The 17632-nt window shown below is 37.7% G+C and overlaps 1 protein-coding gene across 2 annotated transcripts in view; it reads left to right on the top strand.

Moving 5' to 3' along the window:
* The first annotated feature begins 2404 nt into the window (after positions 1–2404).
* kank4 (KN motif and ankyrin repeat domains 4) overlaps positions 2405–17632 on the top strand; it is a 108924-nt gene continuing 93696 nt past the window's right edge. The window contains exon 1 of one of the 2 annotated variants that reach the window (XM_038278335.1): positions 2405–2510. The gene's annotated coding sequence lies outside the window, so the exon portion shown is untranslated. Of the gene's footprint in view, positions 2511–7152; positions 7425–17632 lie in introns of those variants that run through there. The other variant, XM_038278334.1, reaches the window with a different exon arrangement.

Raw genomic sequence — 17632 nt, 5'->3', positions numbered from 1 at the left:
CTTTATGTCTGTATGTTGGTACAATCTAAATAAGGGAAAATTTATTCAAAATCAAAATAAATAATTGTCTATTAAAATGGTCTGCTTAAAATTGCATACTTGGGTTAAATGAAATTTGCAGTTTAGTGGACTGATTTGAAAGTGTACAAAATGTGAACGTATGATTGTGAATAAAAACTGCAAAATACTATTTTAAAAAATGCATTTAACAGTAGAAATACAAAAAACATTGAAATGGAGGAATTATTGTGATAATGTGAATGTGGAAGGGAAGGATCTGTGATAACACTTCTGAGTATCTAGTGTGCAGCAGTGTTTTAACTAAAGGACCTCTCCTGTGCTGTAACAGTCTAAAGCATGGGGTGGGAGACATTATCCAACAGTTACTTTATTTTTGTGAGTGTCATTCTGTCTTTCATCATCTGCATTGAGTCAAGGAGGCATCAAGAGAGACAGCGCTGATCCTTAGGATAAACTTATCCACACTCCACCATGGGGGGGAGTAGTGGCCTAGTGGCTAGAGAGCACAGCATTTGCCTCAGACTGGCTCACTGAGCAAGACTTTGAACCACGATCCTCCCAAAGCAGCACCAGCTGCCACTGATGTCAAATTGACTTAAAGGTTAAATGCAGAGGTCAAATTTTCATTCTAATGTTCAGTTGAAGTAACAATGTTATTCTATTATCTTGTCTTCCTCTCAGCAGCAAAATAAGCTAGCGCTCCAATAAAATAAATATAGAAGATGGCCAATGGCAGAGATGGTGGATCTGGAGTCAACAAGTCATCTCCATGTCATGTATTTGTTCTGCCCAGCCACTGAACCAGGCGAGTCCAATCTGCACAGGTTAATTCACTCTGCAGATCGGACTCGCCTGGTTCAGTGGAAGATCCACAGATTCAAGAAGATCAGAGTTCTCTTCCCAGCCCGGCTCTTTCTGCATGGCGTTTGCATGTTCTCCCTGAGCATGCATGGGTTCTCTCCTGGTACTCCAGCAAACTGTGCCTCCCACAGTCCAAAAACTTGACTGTTAGGTTAATTGGTTTCTCTTAATTGTCCTTAGGTATGTGTGTGAATGGTTGTCTGTCCTTTTTGTCTCTGTGTTGCCCTGCAATGGACTGGTGACCTGTCCAGGATGTACCGCGCCTCTTGCCCCTGGACAGTTGGATATAGGCCTCAGCACCCCTTGACCCCACATGGGATAAGCGTGATAGAAAATGGATGGATGTCTTGACACAGATGATCAGCATCCTACAGTAAACACGAGTTAAAATCTTTTCAAGAGGCCTTAAAGATATTGTTTTTAAGAACAGCTTTGACATAATGAGTTTAATGTACTAGGTTGTCCAAGCAGTCCTTATTTCATTTTATTATTCACATCAAAAGCATAAAGGGTATGTTGCATTACGTTAACCTCAAACTAAACCTTTAGTTTTGTATTTTTAGCTGGGGTTAAAGATAGTTATCTCTATGTGACAGCCACAAGGATTAAAAGAAAAATAAAGCTCACGTGAGATCTGAGCAAAACATCAGCTATAGTAGCTACGGCTTTTATTTTGAAGACCTAATTCTTCCAACCTGTCTGTATTTTCCAAATAAAGACAAACTATACTTTCCTGCAGCCTTTGCTAACAAATAGATGCATATATTTAAACATCCATCTAGATAAAAGGTATAGTGGATAAAGTTTTTTCAGGTTTAAGTTCTGGGTCGAACATCTTTTCCATTGTCATTACTTACCTACTTTTATCAATAATCATTCTGCATAAAATTGATATTTAAAAGTACTAATATCTACAAAATTGTTTATTTACTAAGTTTTTATTAGAATAGTTATTTATCTATATTTAACTGAAGACTGACTTGCATTTTCTCTTTACCCCATATAATACAAAATTCTAGTTCTGAAAAGAGCATGAATTCTGTGCTTGTCATCTTTAATGTTAGTATATTGATGTGCATAATTAACCACTGTGTTTTTAATTTATGAAAAATTAAAAATGTTTTGAATATTAAGAGTATTACTGTCATTGTCAGTATTATGGGGGGGGGGGGGGGGGGGGTGGATGGTAGGGGTGGCCACAGGGGTGGCACATTTTATGGGTTATTTTATAAAAAAAAAAAGAATATTAGAACTGTAAATATACAGTCATATGTTTATATTACTATTTTTTAATGTATTTATTACTGTTTTGGAGGCTGTGCTTTAAAAATGAAATTGTCTAGAGCTGTTTTTAAACAAAATTTATTTTTGTTTACACTCGTGTATACAAAATGTTGAATAAATTTTGTATTGGCCCCTTGGCCCCCCCTCTAGCTCCGCCCCTGTTTCCTAATAGAAAATTGTCCCGTCGCAGTGAATTTTTTTGACGGTCGTACATAATTTTGACCAACAGGGGGCGGCATTATCCCGGGAATGTAACGCAGAGCTGTCCAATAGGATCATCACCATCTTCGCTGGACCATCTCCTCCTCTGACAGTCACCAGGATACTCCTTCAGGATTTTAACGGTAAGATACAGTTTGTTTGTGCATCGCTTTCTGGGGTAAATGATAAATAGTCTGTGATTTCAGTCTATTCAGTCTCATCTCACCTCAGTAGTATCATAGCAGTTGCACTGTGATGTAAAAGCGTTTGCAGATTGTTGGTGCTGGCGTGCGTTTTTTTTTTTTACGATGCGGGGAGTATAGTGGGACCAGAGTGTTGCTCAGAAATGTGGAACGACAGGTGCGGTATAACACGCTGGGAATCAAACTATATGTTTTGTTTTATATGGAGATGCGTGAGCTGGACGGTCCGTTTCTGCTGCTGCAGAGTCGATGCTTGGTCAGCAGCAAACATGCATCAGTGAGGCTGAGCTACTGAGCTTCAACAAACCCCTTGGTTATCAGATGTTGTTGCAGCAGGGATGCAGATACAGTGATGGACGGAGGTAGTGTCGCAGTCTAGGACTTCCTGTGGGATTGGCTGGTATTCCCAAAGGTATCCTCACTCTAATAATCTAGGATAGGATATATATCCTCTGTTGCAACAAATCACTCATTCTATGTCCAGATATCTCTAGACTGGAATAATTTAAATGAAATTTATCCGAAATAACACTTCTAATTATTATTATTTTTATTTCAACTTAATTAAACAAAATAAATTAGGCTACTAAATCATATTTGGGATCCTTCCAGCAGGGGTGGAGCTAGATGGGGGGCCAGGGGTGGCCCTTAGCCAAACATTGGCCACCCCTACTATTTTCCCCCTCTAATACAGATGGTGGCAGCAGTAAAACTCTCAAGTGGAATTTTCAAAACATTTTATGTTTTCATATATTAACAATTACTTGACAACAAAAACACTGTGGTTAATTATGCACCTTAATATATTAACATTAAAGATGATAAGTACAGAATTCTTGCTCTTTTTAAAGGTAGATTTTGTGTTTTATGGGGTGAAGAGGAAATTATGTGTCTCTGCAGGTCATCTATAGGGCTGGGTATTTTCGTCAAAGTCCTGAATAGATTCGATTTTGATTCATACAGTTCTTAATCGATTCATTTCGATTCGATCTGATTTTACAATAATGAAAGTGGTTCAACTGTGTTTCAAAATACTCATGTATTTATTTTTTTCCTGTCATATTAAACACAAAGTGCAAACTTGTAAATCGGACAGTTTAAACATGAGATGTGAACAAAACTGTCTCAAAAGCGCAAACTTTTTTGTGAAAAGTGAAAAAGTGAAGCCTCACACGAGTGAGCAGACGTGACACAGCGGGGACACAGCAGACATGGATGAGCTGGATTATCTTCACTGCAAAAACCATATTTGCAGCTTTGTCTGTAACAATTAGAGGGTGTGTGCTGGTCAGCACCCCTTTGTTAATGTCTTCAGTCCACCAATTGAATATATTTGCAGTTGTCTGGCTTGAAGTAATCTTGGCAGTCTGTAGCATGAGATGTGAGGAGCCATTCATTATCAATAGAGAGGGGAGTCACCTTAATGTCTCATATCCAGCACATTATCTTTAGCTGTTTTAAATCCAAAATGGCTCCAGACATCAGACTTCAGTTGGGACAGCTTGATGAGCGGTGTGTTACTTGGATCGGCATTTGAATGTGAACCTCACGCGCGTCACTATAAAACTAATCGATCTCATTCCCTACACATCGATTTTGCGAAAATGTAAAGGAATTGATCCAAAATCGATTAAATCGATTTTTTTACCTAGCCCTAGTCATCTAAGAGTCTTCAGTAAAATTATTGATAAGTAACTATTTTTAATAAAACGTATTAAATAATCAATTTATGAAGATGTTAGTACTTGTAAATATTGATTTAATGCAGAATGATTATTGATAAAAGTAGGTAAGTTGTAAGATGTTTGCCCCAGAACTCAAACCTTAAAGAATTGTATCCACTATACCTTTTATCTAGAAAGCACAGATGTTTAAATATTTATGCATCTATTTGTCAGCAAAGGTTGTAGGAAAGTATAGTTTGTCTTTATTTAGAAAATATCGATGTTGTGCCCATTAATTTTCCTGGTGTAGATTGACCCTGAGATTCTGGTGCCTATCCGCTTTCGACCACCCCTCAGTGTACATTGGTCATTGCTTGGCCCCCCTCATAAAAATTTTCCGGCTACGCTTCTGCCTTCCAGCTCCCTTCAAATGCTGGCAGAACTTAAATTCCTGTTAATGTTCTATGGCTTGAGCCATTTCCAAAAGAAGATTGAGGATAGAATTCAGACTTGATCTAGAAATGCAATAAAGATACACCCCCAAAGCTGGGCTTCTGTTATTTAACTGAATTAGATATTATAAACCTGGAGTGGTGGACTTCAGAAGGCTGTTGTCCAGTAAAAAAACACCATCTTACATATTAGGCATCAATAGTTTTGTTTTGGCAATTGTTCCTACTGAAAACCTAAAAACATCATTTTAAGGGCATTTTATGGGAGCTCAGGGAGGGAGGATTTCAGTTTTCCTAAGCATTGGGCCGTGCCGGGATCTGGCTAATGTAACTGATGGGGTGGTAATTTTCCACATATAAGAGCCCGTCTAAATCCTAACGTGAGACTGCATAATAAAGAAGCATTATTGCAGTGCCTTTCTCTCATCACCCCTTAATATCATTAAATGAAAAGACAAATCCCGCCACCTACACCCCATGCCCTGAGATTTTACATCATACATCAAAACAGTAGTTGATATTTGGCCAATTTGACCTTTGAATATTGAAAGTATTCTATTTATTGATGCAAGAATGCATGTAGTTTCTTTTCAGGTGATGTAAATACAATAAATTTGTTTATTTTATCCTATTACACTCTTTTAACGAAAACCACTTTTCATGCACTGTGCAATCCTCTTGGCCTTTATTAAAGCAGGCTTTTTCCCAGGAGGGATGGAGCCCTCACAACATAGAAGGTAGGTGGGGTTGAGGTTTTAAAGCCCCCCCAAAAAAGCAGACAAACAAACAAAAAAAGCAAAAAAAACACGCCCCATGCTCATGCTCCATCTCTGTCACGGTGAGACGGGGAAATGAAGAGATGTTGACTGACAGGCAATGGTGCACTCCAAGAATGAAGAGCATGTCATCCCTCAAAGTGAATCCCTTCTTACAGCTGCAGAGTTGTCTGCAGCAGATGAACATGCTTTAACAAAAAACAAAAAGGTGTTCGCATCTCATTATCTGGTTGCATCTGAAACGAACAAATGAAAGGGTTTGTGTTTGAGAATTGCTCTCCTTCTTTGACCTGCAGGATTTCCTTTACTTCAAGGTGGGAAACAGCTGGTTTAATCACATATTTGCAGCCATTTCATAGAAACACACACAGTAAGCCCTTCCTTTTGTGTTTTTTTGCTTTTCTACTGAAAGAAACCCTAGTCGACAACATGCTCAGCCAAAGAGAAAGATTTAATCTATTTTTAACATATGCTAACAGAAATCATAGCTTCATTTCTGCATACATAAGATCTTCAAACAGAAAAGATTTGTTCAAAATTATTTCAAATCTTTTTTTTCTTACCCTAATCCATTATATTTCTATAAAAACTCTACTTAAATACAATCTAACTGGTTTAGAAGTAAATTGTAAGGGGAAAAAAAGCAGCAACATGGTTAATATTCAGTTATGAAATAATAATTTGCTGAAGTTGCTTCTGATTGCATTTTAATATTTTGTTTCAGGACACTCACCTATTTCAAAACCTAATATTTTTACCCGGATTCACTGTGCTTAGAAAAAACAAACAAACAAAAAAAAAAAACAATAAAAAAACCTAATTTGAAATCCCTCTTCATCCCTCTTTCTGTCCAATACCCAAACCTTTGGGCCAAATTGAACTGTTTTTTAATCATTTAAACAAAATTATATAATATTTACAGTACATATTACAAAAACAAACAAAAAAATCCAACTGGATAAAAGTAACACCAGATAATGATGCTGCCAACACCATGTTTTACTGTGAGTGTGATGTGCTTCTGGTTATATGCGTAGTTGCTTTTATTTAAAACCTGTCTTTCTAAATTTTGGCTTAACATTAAACTTAATCTACATAGAATCATAATGCCTTCTCCAAAAAACAAGTTTCAGAAGATTTCCAGATAGATTTTTTTTTTTTGAACAAAATGCTTCTTTCTATTGACTTAGATTTAGCACATGCAGTACATGAAACACATTCCTGCACCTCTTTCTTTCTCTCTGTTTGTGCGTCTGTGATCGTTTTTCCTACCTATTTTTCTGACTGATACCTTTATAAAGTTAGATCAATTTCCTTGGTAATATCTCTTCAAACTAAACAAACACTAATATTCTAATAACATCTTATATCACCTAATAACCCTCAGAACCCTTTTTGTTGATGGCAAAGAAGAGCAATAAGAGTGAGTGTTCATTCAAACAGGTTATTGCAGTTTTTTAAAGATGTATTTTTCATTTCTACATATTTGTTTGTTAAATCATTAAAGGAAAAAGTATTGTTGAAACTTTTGATTAAAAAAAAAAAAACTTATGATCAGCTTTGTTGCTACAAAAAGGAATTCTCCATGTCTGCATACTTTAGAGCAGGCTCCCTGTTTGATGCATGCTGAGGAGGTGGGTGTTTCCATCCCGGCCACTCTGATGTTGGGAAGAATAGCTCTTGCATCCTACTCAGTCTGCTCTCTACTCTCCCAGCTCTCCTGTTTCTTGCAGACTGCCTGCCTTCCAGCGTAGTGCTGTCCTTTCACTCACTACTATTCATTACCATCTAGTGTGCATTTTCTTAAACCTACAAAGGTGGACAAAAAGCGCTGGCACAGAGCACTGAAGCACGTTTTGTGCTTGGTTGAAAGAAGCATTCACATACATCTAAACTATTCTGGAAAGACTGAAGCTACGACTAAATTGCAGTTTTGTTACGGACAGGACACTGACCTTTGAGGTAAGAGGAATGCACTCTGAGCAGTTATCTGTAATGTTTTCTGTGTTGGTTTTGTTTGGGTCATATTTGCTGCCATGGCTGCTTTGCTAGCTTTTTTCTCACCAAGTTTTGGATTATTTAATGCATATTTCTATATAGATTTAATGTTCTCTCCTACGACACATTTTCCGATGTAAAGAAGTCCTTTCTGTCCTGTCTTTTAAAGTCATAATTTGACTCTGCACATGTAGTTAGAGTTGCAATAGACCAAAAAGAAAGGATTTAGGGGATGATTTGTTGTTCAGAACAATCGTATGTGCAGCTCCTGCTGATGGTTTCTGTGACCACTCAGTGGGGATGTCTTTGCTGGGTTTGCTCTCCCTCTCTCTGTGTCTAACCCCTCCTTGCCTCTCCTCTCTCCTGTGCCTGCATGTATTCACAGTTAGTCTCAGTCACCGCTCTGCTTGTTTGCCACAGACCAGTGGCTCCAGTTGGTTGGCAGACTGTGGTTACACATTAAATGTTGGGGTGTTCCATAGGTGCCATATTGTCCATTTGTCTTAAACAAGAGTAACATACAAGACATGCGAAATGGGGCTGACCCAGATGGTTGGACGTCCGGCTCCCTGAGTTTATTTATGTTTGTGTCAGTGTGTTTTTCTCGGAGGTGCAGAGAGGTGAGTCATACAGACTCTCACTGGTGGCTGCCACTGGCAGTCAGTGTAACCATGTCATGATGTGTGATTTGCAAATCGACAGTGTCTGATAAAGCAGAAACACAAACCTTCTAGGAAATGAAAACAGGCTTTCTTGAAAGGCTTATTCCCACTGATTTGTTTACAAAAGTGCAATGTGAGGTCAAGGTCTTTGACACGGGTGAACTGGATATTAATCATAGCAAAGCTTTAAACAATTGTACTTTCTCTTATATGATTTGATTTATATACCTAAAAAATGTTCTACTTGGTGCAAATAGTATTGTGATTTCAGCCATGTAGCTCAAGTAAGGCATAAAGAATGATGGATTGCAGTAAGTTTGGCAATGATAACCTTTGGCCAACATAAAACAGATCTGATGTCCTCCACATCATATCTCAGTTGAACTTGAATCCCTTCAGGGCAAAGTTATGCTGTAAAAATCCCAGTAGATTTCTTAGCAAGGTTTTTAACTCATCTTACATTTGGTTGCAGCAATTAAGTCAGATAAGAAACTCTGACTGCCAAGTTTTATTGGAAACGTGAAAATCTGGCACAGAATACTGGAAAACATGTCTGTGTTAATGATGTTTTGACTGTTTAATCTGTATTTTCATCTGTGCAACATTTCACACAGAGTGATGGCATTTTTAGGCTAAGAGCTGATTAACAGGAAGTGTTTTTGCAGTAAAAAAAGACTGCATAAATGTGGATACCCCTGGAATAGTACTTTTTCTGCAGATTTTGATCCAGTGGAAACATTCAGTGTTGTTTGGTTGAAATCCAATGGAAACAATATTATGTTTTAGCATTTACGGACTATGAATGTGATCAAAGTTCCCACAGCCTTATTGAGGTTATCTGACAAAATTTCTGTTATATTTTCAGTTGGACATGGTTGCAACATCCTAACTATGATGCTTATAAACTGAATGCCTTTTAAACTTCAGCACTTGCATAGATCCTTTGTTCTCAAAAGCTATATGATCTTTTCAAAATTGTACGAACTTTGAAAAGAAGCCATCTTTTCTATTTGAAGATAGGCAATTTAACAGCATGATTCCACCAATACCATGCTTATGTATAGGTTATTTGTTTAATGTATTCTTTTGCTTCTGTTTAAAAAAAAATACCTTTGGATTGCTGGTCCAGGATTTCTTGTTTGGTTTCATCAGACCATGAAATGTTCCCCGAAATGTTGGAGAATTCAGACACCTTCATTTTTTCCAACCCTTCCCCTTAATCAAGACAGAGAATCTGTAAAATTTTGTAAGATGATAAAATGAAGATCCTACAGCTCCTTTAAGGTATAACTGAGGATTTTCACAAATTTTTGAAAAGACCTGCCCTCTCCAACAAATGCACATTCACAATCCTGTACCCGCTCAGAAGGAATGCTTATTAAACGTGTGCAAGAGAATGCACAAGCCCATTTCTCCTTGTGCACGTTCTGTTTAAAAGAAGAATTTTCCACTATGTCAGACCCACCACCAGTAGGTGAAAATGGGGATGAGCACATAAGAAAGCCTTACGTAAACATATCACCAGGATGATTGAAAATTAGGAGGACCACTTATTTTGATGATCAACCCGGAAAAAGACCATCCTCCTCTATACCTTTAAGTGCAGCCGTTACAGCAATCTTTTCCTGACTTCTTCCCGTTATGTCTTCTCATTAATTTTAGAGAGAAAATCCAGTTTTTGCATGAACTTTTGTCCCATTTTTTTCCCTCTTCTTGATAACAGCCTTTTATCCTGCCATGGTTTAATATTCGAGTCTGTATTTTATTTAACATGTTTTGTCCTGCTCCTTACCGTGCTGTAAGATCTTTCTGATCTTCTGTAACCTGTCTGCCAGGAGTGGCTTTGACTAAACATGATGTTTACCAGATTAAAAGTAGCATCCTGGACTTCTACCATTATAAACTACCTTTTTAACCCCTCAAAAATTTGTAGGATAACTAAATTACATGAATGATAAATGATGCCATTATGATTGTTCTCTGGAAACTAGGCCATTAAAGACCAACGCCATAGGTATATCCCTACTATAGAAAAGGCTTAACGGCTTAATCTGATGGAAAGTGTTTTGAAGCGCTTGAGCAGACGAGCATGCTCAGGCAAACACATTCTCAGAATCTGTACGATCTCCAGTGAGCATTTTAGAATGGCTGTTTCTGTGCAGAACGCTTAACAACTGGCCCGCAGAGCTTTACAGCCCTTAACTCTCCCACTGCGTGCAGTTTTTTTTCTTTTTAGTGTGGTTTTGTGACTTTCAAAATAGTAATTATTCCAGCCTGACTTGCTAAAAAAAGACCCCAGCAAAAAACAAAGGAAAAAATGTAAATGCAAAGTATTGTGTACATCTGCTGTGTCAAGTGCTTCAAGTCAAGGGTTGAGATGGCAAAAAAAAAATGCCAGATGAGTGTTTGAAGTTGGTCTGTGCCAATGGATGCCAGGCTGTGCTCTGTGTTCGTCTGGCTGGATTCCCAGTACTCCCCATGTGCTTCATATCCCACAGACTTCCACGTCCACTCACTTCTCCTAAGGCTCCACTGAACCTGTAAATTCCTCTTTTAGCCCACACAGCCAGAGTGTGTTTATCTGCAAATGTCTGCTAAATTGATTGCCCTGAGGGATAAATTAAGTTGATGTCTTGCTAAAAAAAAAAGAAAACAGAAGAAAATAGAGCGAGAAGCAGCGTGTTTGCTTTTGTGTGCTTTTCTGTTAAGGACTTATAATTCATTTTAAAGAATCTATTAGACAAATGCATATGTTTTCAACATGTAAGCTTGCTTAAAGTCGTTTTTCTTAATTGTTTTATCTTCATGCTTTTCACGGTTTCAAAAAGATGCACTTTCATCAAACAAGTGGCATAGTCATGAGATAAGAAGCTTTAAGGCTTCTTAGCTCAGCAGTGGGAGGGACGGGAATCCCTAAACTCTCTGTACATGTCAGTCAAATAAGCCAAAAAACCCTCGCTGAGAATACACACAGAACCATAAGAGCCAGGAGTCGGAGCATACACACACAGCAGCTGAGAGAACGCCTGGGGAAGGCACTACTAATCTCATTCTCTGCTGACACATAGTGATCATCTATGCATGCTTTCGCAGCTCTTTCTCTTACAATGCTGATATTCCAAACCTCGAGGTGTGTTTGCTCCTATCAGTGTCAGCAGATCAGAAAACTACAGCTTTCCACTACCTGTAACACTGATCCTAACTAGTTGATGTTGCACAGCCGGTCCTATGTGGCTCTTTAGAAGCAAGGGAGAAATTAAATCACTGAGCATTAACTTAAAACTGAAAAACATCTATATGACACTCCAAGTAGTAGGTTGCATGTGGTTGATCCAAAGTCATTCTTTACCTTGACAGATTCATTCCGTTTATTTATTGATTTTAGATTGAGATTTAAACAGTTTTAATTAGAAAAAGAATTTTCTTCAGAAACTAATTTCTCCAACCAATAATAAACCATTGTTAAGGATAGTTAGTTTAAAAAAATACACATTAGTTTTAGTAGCAGTAGTGTAATTTGGTCATTTTAGTAGTATTCTTTTTGCCAGTTTACATTTTATTAAAAAATGGCATGCTTATTTATACCCCTCACAATAATCCTGACTCACAAGCTCCTGATTGGTCATCTGTCTTTTCTTGTGTGACTGGCTGTCACCGCTGTCACTCCTGAGAATCTCATTTTACAAACATCTGATGCACCACTGTATCGGGTCTGTGAAAGGTCTTGTAGAAAAAGGTGGGTCTGCAAAAGAGTTGGTGAGGGAGTCTGCTACTGTAAATTAGGCATTTTTTCGTCTCTTGGGTCAAGTAATCTAGAACGGTTGTAATATCAGGTGTAGGAATCTTTCAATTGGTGCCATGTGCGTGCGTGTGTTTGCGTGTTTGGTTATTAGACTCACAGTCAGGATGTCTGAAAAAAGTAAGAGAGAGATAAAAGACTCCTTTAAACATTAAAGTGTAAACTACATTAAAATAATTGTGCAACACCCCTCCTAAAATACCTTAATTGGCTCCATAAGGCAGCATATCCACTTCAAGATCCTCCACGGGATTTTAAAGCTTTCAATAACCTTGTAAAGTATATTTGTTTTATTAAAAGTGCTGATAAATCAAATGTGTTATCGTTACATAACCTAAGGGAAGCATCCAGGGGGCATCCGATAAAGATGCCACCTCAACTGACTCCTTTCGATGTGGAGGAGAAGTGACTCTACTCTGAGCCTCTCTTGGATGAGGGGAGTTTCTTCCCCTATCTAAGGGAGTGCCCACCCACCCTACATAGAAAGCTCATTTCAGTTGCTTGTATCAGGGATCTTGTTCTTTCAGTCATGATCCAGATTTCTTGATAATCAGTGAAGGTAGGGACATAGAGCAACCTGTAAATCAAGAGCTTTACCTCTTCACTCAACTCTCTTCACCAACAGAACCGATGCAGCATCAACATTATATTGACATTGCATTTCCTCACCGATCCGTCTTTTGATCTCTCGTTCCATCCTCCCCTGATTCGTGAACAGGAACCAAAGATAATTAAACATCTCCACTAGAGACAGGAACTCTCCTCCAATCTGAAGGTGCAAGCCAATTATTTCTGGTTGAGAACCATGACCTCGAACTTAAAGGAGCTAATCCTCATTCTAGCCGTTTCAGGCAAGAGGTTACATGGTACAGCTGCCACCTCACTCACGTGCCAGATTGAGGTCTGTCTGCAAACGCCTGGTGGTCGGGTTCCTCCTCATGGGACATGGCCAGACCAAGCACGAAGGAGACAATACAATCAGGCTAAAAGAACCCAGAATAAAGTACATTTCTATTCACCCATTGGTTGTGGACTCAGCATTTTGGCCACAGACAATTCATGAGTTTGTTACGGTTCCAGCTGCTCACATTTGGACATAAGCCAATCAGCTCTGAAGTCACTGCTAGCGTGGGCAGATTTTTGCATTTGCACTGAAAGCACATTTTGTTTCTAAAGGAATGTCTTAGATCTGCACAGCATGCTTCAAACTGAATCAATCTGTGTGTTTTGGATGGATTTCTTGAAGTTATTTAGCTTAGTATTAATCATATTAGCACCTAAACTGAGATATGCAAGTATATGGAGTTGAACATATTGAAAATGCAAGCTGTGGCTGATTGTGCTGATGAGGAGATTGTGTATTTAGATGTTATTATTAGGTAATTATTTCCACCTGAGATGCATCAGATTGCACAGCCTTTAATGCACTGATGAAAATGTTTATTTTAAAATGTCACACAGTCATTTAACTGAAATAAACTGATCATCGTTTATCCTTTTCTTGTGTTTTTTTGTGTTTGGGATATGAGGTACTGACTTCAGCTGTTTGAAATCATGAATATTAATATAGATTTATAGCTTCTTTGATGTCTCTGAGTCAAAAAAGTCTGATAGTTTTGTGTTAATATAAAAATGATTTGTCTGCCTTGTTGCTGTGATAAAATATGTGTGTTTTTGCTGAGCTTCCTTTGTAGATGTTTGAGTGGGTGACATTTGCTGAACAAGGGTCAGTCTGTTGGGCGGAGAGGCATGGAGATCATAGGAACAATGCTGTAAGACTTTCCCTTGTTCCTTGTTTTCACTTTGGGTGGAGGACATTTGCTTGGTTTGATTTTCAAAGAAAACTAGTAATTCATATTATACATATATAAAATGATACTGATATCTTCTTATATTTGTACAACAGGAATTAATTAGTTTCACAGCTTATTGAATGGACTGTTGGTATAGTATCTTCCTAAAAAGGTTTATAATATAACCAAAGTAGGGCTGGCTGATCTAGTCATACTAGATCTGGAATGCATATTTATGCTGAAATGGATAGATCAGAGCATTATTTATAGCATTATTATGTTCTATACTTTTTCTTCTGAAGCTCATGGATAAGGAGTCCTTTAATACCCATGTCTGTATAAGTTGTAGTAAAATCAAGACTTGAATTGGACCTAATATGTTTTTCTCTTCTACCTTTAGAACTAGAATTGCCTAAGCAGATAACACACTTATATGTTTTTGTTCTAAATGAATCACCTACAAAGAAATCTATGTTTTTCAAAGTAAATATATACTCCTGGTTTGGCCAGATGATTTATTATTGAAAGGATTTCTTAGCCCAGTTGACAGCTTGGTTCTTGCCAGAAATAACGGAAAAGGCCAGACATTTCTCAAGGCCCAGCAATGAGAAACAATAGCACAGGTCCATCCCTGTATTGTTTCCCCAGCACTGCTCCTTAATGGGTTCCTGGCATTGACAGGCAGGAAAAAACAGAGTCTGTCCTTAGAGAAGCCCAGAGTGCTGAGGGTAACACGGGACTTCCTTAGTGGAACCTTTTGTCGTCAAATACTGAGTTCTAATTTGTTGGATGCAGGAGGCAGGAACTTCCTGTTTCAATGTTGTTGGAAATTACCACTCCCTGAGACCTGTGGAGTACACATTTATGCAGGAGTTTGTATCAGAACTTATTGAAATATAAATTTTAGCATTTAAGATGATGCGATTAGATGCTTGAGGACTGAGGTGGACAGTAGCGGCTGCTGCTCTCTGAAACAGGAGAGGCTCAATGGTATTAATTAAATCCAATCTCATGTATTGCAATAACAAATGTTGAAACACTTAAAACACATCACTACAACAGGTAAAATAGCTTGTATGAAGCTCTCTGAAATAATAAACTCCAGAAACCATGGCAAGAGTTCTGCACCAGATGACTGTTCTGAATGAATTATTAATTTTCTCTCTCACCTCTGTCTGGCCACTGTCAGTCAAAAATCCTTTAGTATGTTTGCCAATCAGCATCGAGCAACCGGCTTCATGACCCGCCCCTCCTCCATAGACCCCCCTAAGAGGTTTAGCCTCACTGAAAGTGATGTACAGTATTTTGGCATGTTATCCAATCAGGGCTCTACTTTCTCACTACTTACCTCATACTTATCTTTTGCTTTGAGGTGTATTTTTTACTTTCATCAAATTGTATACGCATATCTTATTTTTGAATTCCGACTTTAACCTTATTGAAGGATTTTTAGTGTATTAGGGCCTGTTAAAGGGTCACTATACTATCCTATTCTAAAGCTCTACACAACAATAACTTTCACCTATTTCCTTGAAATGTAGAATGTATTTACTATGTATCTCCTACCTGGGCTAAACAAATGGAGATGAGCTCTTTAGTGACTTGCCTTTGACTCCCTGAACCATACCTTTCTCAGTCACTGGACTGAATTAATGGGATGTCATCGTGACACTAGTCCTTCACCTAACACTGTGGTTCTTTTAAACAGTTCATGCCCAGCCTTAACTGTCCTGCTGTCCACTTTCAATTGACATGATTTCTAGGGATATAAAGGTATGTATTTTTCTCTGCAAAAATTTTTGGGTGCCACCTTTTTGGCTGGGCAGTCTCATACTCAATGTTTACATCATTTTCAACAGTACACTAGCAGAATGTTCAAATATAGAGTAAAACTCTACTATGTTGCTGATTGATTATGTTGAAATGTATAAAACAAGAAAACAAAGATGAACAGAATATAAGAAAATAAGTCCATGTACAAAGGGAGGGGAAAGAAGCAAATGCTTATTTAATTCAACCGCTTGCTACAAGTCCGCTATTCCATATCTAAATCTATACACATCCTTATATGCTTCTATATCACAAAAATATAGAAAAGTATAATAATAAAAAATATAATTTATAATTAAATCATCAGTAACAAAGAAAATACCCTTCTTCTGAATAAACATTTTTATAAGTTTAATTACGACAACAATGCCAACTGCAACAACTGCAACAACTTGGCCAACTGCCAATTAATAACTGCAACAATCAACCATCAACAAAAAAACTTAATAAGAGCAGTAATTATAAATGACAATGATAAACAGATACTGAATATATGTCTTTATTATCACGAAATTAAAAAGTCTTCTAGTCTAGTTTAACTCCACATACAGACATACAGAAACTCTATCATGGTTTTCACTAAGTGCATTTTGTAGTTTATGTTCCATGGTAAATCTTAACTCCCATCTCTGTGATAAAGAACCAGGCCCTTAAATTTCATTAATTTTGAATGGAAAAACAAGGATCCTGTGTGGTCCAGATACCCAACTCTGTGTACCCCTCTCCACAATATTGACAGTGAATGTAGCGCATTTCTTTTTCGTTTTCTTAGAAGTGTTTTACGCCTGATTACATTTTTCCATTTGTCATTAGAATAAATTAAAGAGGATCCCTGGCTACATAATCACTAAAGGCTGCTATTTATAACCTTTATAGTCTCCCATTCAGATATGGTGACATGGGAGAAAAATTCCAATGACTAAAATGAACACTCCAGCATTCGATCAAATTTGGCAAAGGCCTGGTAATGAGCTATTTATTTGATTCAGCTGTGTTTTAGCGTGGATGGATCCAAAGCCTACAGGACAGTAGGCTTTGAGACCCCTGTATTAGATCATTGGTCATTGTCAGTGTTTTTTAACAGCAATATGACACAGAGATCATCCTGCATATTTTTTTTTCTCACTTGAAACCAAGTCCAAGCAAATGCATATTTATACCCCTAGCATTGAGAAAAACAGGTTAAGTAATCCAAATGCAGCTGCCTGTAACATGCCTTAACAGTATCAACAGCCAAGAGACCACTGGTGTTATAAGGAGATCTATCGCTTTAATTCCTTCTGTTGGAGAAATGTACAATGTATTGGCACTTCTCTTAATAGAAAAAGAAACTCCAAAGTGAAGTAAGTCTTCATCTTTGTAATTATTGTCGTCTTACTAACCTTCAAAGTCAGATATAGAATTATAACAACATCAGTGTATATTTTATACTGTATATCTTTTGTTATATAAGAATTGTGTCAGTTAAATTGATCAGACCAAATCCCAAGTTTGCTTTGTACATGTGTCTTTTTGTATAAGCACATCAAAAAGCATATTAATAAAAAACAGTAATATTATTTTTCCCATTGGGGATTATTAAAGTAAAACCCTCTCTTCTTTGGTTGCCGTGTTAAAGGCTGTGGAATTAAAAGTTGAATAATGCAGAGCCTAACCAGGTTTGCACCAAGATTCTGTAGTCTGTACTTAAAGTTGTAGGGAAGTGTCTGTTCCAAACGTTACAGTTCCAAATTCTCCCGAGTGGTGCAAGACGAAGGAATAAAGTGAATGTGATTGGTCGTTCATCAACAGGGCAGGATTGTTGTGGCGGAAGGTTGACAAGCAAGTTTGATTGTGTCTGATTTCTTGAAGGATCGTTGCTAACCAGTTAGCAACTTAGTGCTAGTAGGTTCCCAGTGGGAAATTTCATTAGGACCAAGTAACGCTAAATTAGTGACTTAGCAACACAACTCCATACTCGTGCTCTTTTGAATTGAGAAACAGCCAACAATTTACTCTCCAGCTGTACACTTGTAACGTTCACCACTACTCTGCGAAGATTCTTATTTCCACCGTCGCATATATTAGCTGCGACATATAAATCAAGAT

The sequence above is a fragment of the Cyprinodon tularosa genome, unplaced genomic scaffold, assembly GCF_016077235.1.
Source record: "Cyprinodon tularosa strain WSP-4 unplaced genomic scaffold, ASM1607723v1 ctg140, whole genome shotgun sequence".
NCBI classification, from domain to species: Eukaryota; Metazoa; Chordata; class Actinopteri; order Cyprinodontiformes; family Cyprinodontidae; genus Cyprinodon; species Cyprinodon tularosa.
Note: the sequence above shows the minus strand (reverse complement) of the source record. Positions and strands in the feature narration are given on the sequence as shown.